Genomic DNA, 6000 nt, shown 5'->3' with positions numbered 1-6000 from the left:
CAGGGGGCTGGAAGAAAGGTCAAAGATCAAGTAATAGAGTAATGTGGGTCATGATTGGTTTGGATAACTATTATTTTAGTTCAAAGTGTATTGTTAATTGAAATGTGTAAACCACTGGGTGTAATTTCAGTTACTTGACGATTAAATGAAGGAGGATATTAAAGTTTTTTCTAGTTAATAGAATATTGAGTATGGCTGATGTATATATGTTTATAAGCTAACAAAAGATGATTTCACCAAGTATAGTTTCTGAAGTGCTGTGACTTTTAGCCTGAGGTGCTGATACAAATGTAAGTTCTTTTCTGAAACTTTCATAAGAAAAAACTCGAATAAAATCTAGAGAAATCTATTTTATTTCTAATGTATTCTTCTCATCTCTAAGATCATATCAAACCTAAGTATCACTCCTTAAATTTGGTGCCTTAAAAATATCCGTAATTACCTTTTTTATATAATCCATGATCCTGGTATGAAATCAAATCTATTTTACAAGGCAAAACAAGTTCATATTGATGGGACTTTTGTGGCCATAGACCTACTTTCTCACGAATTCTATACTGTAATTTTGTGGGTCCTGCTTCGGTATCTCTCTTTGCTTTCTTAGTGATCATGAACATGAATTATTTCACCTGAACTAAATATGCACATGCAATTACGACTAAATAGCCTAAAAATAACAGAAATTTCTCTAATGATTTTATAAACGACCTGTATACCAGACATGGATTTCTACACACAGCAGAAACACACATATTTTTCTAAACTGATTTCACTTGAACTATATATATATACACACATGTAATCAAGACTAAATAAGTTAAAAAGAAAGACAGTTCTCTAATTACTCCATAAACGACTGTATTTCTCTCTAATGCCTCCAGGAGAACTAAATATTCAACTGTAATTCACAATAACAGTCCATTACCCTTTCCCAGAACGAACTCATCGTCAAATAATTTCCAGAAAGGAAGTGATGTTTCCATAATTCCAGAGCAACGGCCTCTGTTCCGAAGGCAGGTGGCAAAAACGTCCCTCGAAGCTCATTTCCAGGAAAAATGACAGAAAACGTTTAAACGTTTCATCCTGAGGGAGAGACAGAAACTGAGTCTGCAGAGACAAAAAAAAAAAAAAAGTCTTGCTTCTTGTTTATGAGCGTTGCCTTATCAGTGTATCATCTTTGTTTATTTTTGGAATCCCTTCCCTCAGTTGGTTGGTTAAAAATGAACCACAGAATACATAAAGTGAATAAAAATTTGCTAAAAGCTGAGAAATGTGAAAAATGAGGAAAATACAAAATGGGGGAAATGGAGTCCTTATTGAAATTTGTACGTTTAAAGACACAATTAAAATTTGGGGCTTTTTCAACATATCTGTGGTGCATCACTATACTGTGACTGGAAATTCACAATTCCCTTTATGGCTATAAGCTGTATTTTGCCTTCCTTTGTCACAAAATGCAGTTTTGACTCATAAACGACTTGTGGTTTTTCTTTGATTCTTAACATAACTCGCCTTGGGCTCATTTTTAACATAACCCACTGCTGCGGTTTATAAATTCAGAAAGGAATTAGTTTTAGCTACAAAACTGATAAATACTGTATATGGGTGCACTCTTAAATATAACCCAGTGTTGTAGTTTATAAATTCAGTGAGGATTCAGTTATAGCTACAAAATATATGAATTTCTGTATAATATAAGCTCTTTTTAGTATAATCTACTGTTATGGTTTATAATTCAGAGGACTCAGTTATAACTACAAAAAGGAAAAATAGTGTATACCCATTTGTAAAAGCAGGGAAATGTGAAAAAAGAATGAAAAATTAAATATAAAAATTAAAGTTTGGAAAAAGAAAATGAACAGTTGTCCAGTATTGAAGAGGCAAAGAATCCAATTTGAAACGGAAAGTAAACAGCAACAAATCCCTTTGAAGAGAAGAAAATAAAACTAAATCCTTTTACGAGACCTCACAAAACATGTCCCGCCAAAAAAAAAAAAAAACTCACAAAAAACAGAAAAAATAGGGGAAAGCACATATGGTTTGAAACTGGAAAAGCATTAGGATCAATATGTATGTATGTATGTATGTATGTATATATGTGTATATATATATATATATATATATATATATATATATATATATATATATATATATATATATATATATATATATATATATATCTATACATATATATGTATATATATATATGTATACATATATATAAGTATATATATATACATATGTGTATATATACATATATACAAGTATATATACATATGTATCGACGTGTGTGTGTGTATACATATATATATATACATATATATATATATATATATATATATATATATATATATATATATATATATATATATATATATATATATATATATATATATATATATATATATATATATATATATATATATATATATATATATATAATGTCACGATGCGTATCAAGTACCTGGTTACTACACAACTAATCTCAAGATTCAAAAATATACCTCACTTCAGCCAGATACCTGAACTCTCATAACATTAATTATTACGACTGAGTACTCTAAAGGTAACAGTGATCCCTTAAGAAAAAACTTATTTATCACTTGAAAAAATCAAACTAAGTCTATCAGAATATGTGTGAGGTATCAAAAATTAAACTAGAAATCTTCTAGAGTAAAAGGGCATCACTCCATCAAAAAACTCTGTTTCCCTGGTCTTAATTCACTTTAGCAAAACTAAAAGAACAAAACATGTTTATCACTTTGCCTTATGCACACACAATCAATCCTATTCACTGATGGTCAATAAATGTAACACTGTTTTTCTAAAAATGTTAAATACAAAAATTTATTTTCAGATTCAAAGTTTATAATTAAAATTCACAATTAATTAGAATTCACAATCTGAAAAATTTACTACTAGTTGAAAATAACACAAACTCAATGAATTCTTGAATTAAATTATGAAACAAAACTAATTCACAAAAACTTTATCAGGAATTTAAATTAATCAAGCAAAATTTAAACTATCAAGAATTATTCAAGATTTAAAAAGGAAATCTCAATAAATGAAATCAAGTATGCAATGTTAAATTAAGTATGCAATGTTAAATTAAGTATGCAATGTTAAATTAAGTATGCAATGTTAAATTACCAAGAAATATTTACAATGCTATGTAAATAAATGTTACATCACAAACATAAAAAATGTGAAAATATAAAGAAATTGTAAATAGAAAAACACACAAAAATACACATAAGATTTATCAATAATGATTTCACTTGTTCAAAATTTCCTAACTTATCATACCATGGTATCAATAAGTAAAATTTCACGTTACCTTACACAAACTTGTGAAAACCTCTGTAAATCACTTGCTGCAGCTGCGTTACTCAAAACACACTTTTTTACCAGGCGCCGTTACGAACTAAATAATTTTACTAAATTCAGATCTCAAAAGTTAATGTTAAAATGTGACCACAAAACACTATGTTAAAATTATCTCTTTCTAAGAACGAGAGAGAGAGAGAGGAGAACCAATTGGACTGGTCTCAGAAATCAGAATGAAATAGATTTTAGGATTCCAGTAACAGTGAAACAATTACGTGATGTCATTAAAGCATTTTGGGTGCGAGATACAAAAGTTCTAGAAGCAGGGAAGTGACGTCACTAAAGCATTTTGGGTGTGAGATACAATGGAGAGAAGCTTCTAGAAGGAAAGTTACGTCATCCCAGCAAAACGTTTTGAACGCATCTTACAAAACATGACGTAATTGATCAGGACACGTATTCTTTCTCTCCAAGTGGCGTACATGACTTGAACATGCAACAACGTGAAATCACTCGTCTCGAGCCCGTATGGGACGAATCGGCGTTTTTGCAAACCTGTCATCGCTAACCCAAAACAAAGCGTTCCCTCTTATCTCAACTGATGACAATTGAAATGAAACAAGCCCTGGTGGACACACACACGTGTTCACATACTACGCTTTTACCAAGAAATATATTCGTTCTAAATTACGTTACTATTAAAACTGTATTAACAATTCTAAATTACGATATCAAGTAATCATTAGCTCTTTTGAGATCTGATGCCAAACTAAATATGACACTTTAACAACCATTATCATTAAACATAACACATGAAAAAAGTAAATATGTCAAAATTATAGGAGGATATACGTATTACAAGGCAACATCATGAAATTCCTCCCCCGAGAAGTTTACTTATCCCGGGTTTGAATCCAACGATTCACAACGGGATAAATTTTCTGCTATGACATTATCTTTTCCTGAAATGTGTTTAACACTTACATTATATGGTTGCAGGCATAAAGACCACCTGGTCAGTCTCATATTATTATTTTTCATCTTATTGATGAATGAGATTGGGTTGTGATCCGACAACACTAAAATATCTTCATTCCTAGGTCGGATCACATACACTTCAAACTTTTTCAATGCTGTGATTAATGCTAATGTTTCTTTTTCGATTGTTGAGTAAGTCTTCTGGTGCTTTTTCAACTTTGAAGACATGAAACATACTGGATGTAAGATTCTGTTGTCATCTTCTTGAAGTAGAACAGCTCCAATTCCACAGTCAGATGCATCAACTTGTATCACGAACTTTTTATTGAAGTCTGGAGCTTGAAGCACTGGTCTTGAAGTTAATATGGCTTTAACCTTCTCAAATGATTCTTGACATTCTGGAGTCCAAACAAACTTTCTTTTAGGACTGGTTAAGTCAGTTAAGGGAGCTACTACGGCTGAGAAATTTGGACAGAATCGGCGATAAAATCCAGCCATGCCCAAAAATCTTTGTAGCTGTTTCCTCGTAGCAGGAGGGGTAGCCTTACGGATACCTTCTACATTAGCATCAATAGGAGTGAGAAGGCCTTTTCCAACTTCAAATCCTAGATACTGTACAGTTGCCTTTCCAAACTCAGTTTTTGTAAGTTGATTGTTAGTCCTGCTTCCCGAAGTTTCTTGAACACTTTCCTTAATATCTTCAGATGTTCTTCCCATGTATTAGAATAAATCACAATGTCATCAAGGTATACATCTACTCCTTCTATTGATCCTAGTAGTTGATCCATCACTCGCTGGAATGTTGCAGGTGCATTCATCAGACCAAACGGCAAAACAGTGTATTGATACAATCCAAAAGGAGTAATGAAAGCTGACAGCAACTTAGCATTCTCATCCAAAGGGAATTTGATAATATCCTTTCAACAAGTCTATCTTGAAACAAATTTGGCTTGCCCAATGTTATCAAGTAATTGATCAATAAGAGACAAGGGATAATTGTCAGCCACACTGATGGAATTCAGTTTCCTATAATCAGTACACATCCTAAATGAACCATCTGGTTTCTTCACTAACACACAAGGAGAACTATAATGACTTGAACTGGGTTCTGCTAATCCATGCTGCAACAAATATTCAACTTCTTTCTTCAAAACATCTCGATGAAAAGGTGATAAGCGATAAGCTCTCATTTTAAAAGGTTTTCCATCTTCTCTGATCTTTATCTCATGCTTTGTCAGATTGGTACGCCTAGGTACATCTGCAAAAATTTCAGGGAAACTTTGAATCACTTCACTTAATTCACTACTTTAGCTCAACACTCAGATGTTTTAGTTTATCTTCCAAATTTTCTAATATTGAAGAATTGTTCATCTTGTTTTCAGCTCCCAATTCGTAGCCGTCATCGTCCTCTGTAGATGAAGTTGTCTGTGTTATTGACACTGTTTCAGTTTTAGTCTCTGAGAAGTAAGGTTTCAAAAGATTCACATGTATCTTCCTTTGTCGTTTCCTTCTTCCTGGTGTTTCAATCACATAAGTTCGATCACTTAACTTCTCTATTATCCTATAAGGACCTTGAAACTTATTGGTAACTGGGAAATCTTTTCACTGGTAAGAACACTAGAACTTGCTGTCCAATATTAAAATTTCTTAGCTTAGTCTTAGCATCATATTTTCTTTTCATTTTCTCTTGAC

This window comes from Macrobrachium rosenbergii, chromosome 15, assembly GCF_040412425.1.
Source record: "Macrobrachium rosenbergii isolate ZJJX-2024 chromosome 15, ASM4041242v1, whole genome shotgun sequence".
Taxonomy (NCBI): domain Eukaryota; kingdom Metazoa; phylum Arthropoda; class Malacostraca; order Decapoda; family Palaemonidae; genus Macrobrachium; species Macrobrachium rosenbergii.
The sequence above is the reverse complement of the archived record's forward strand: the minus strand, read 5'-3'. Positions refer to the sequence as shown.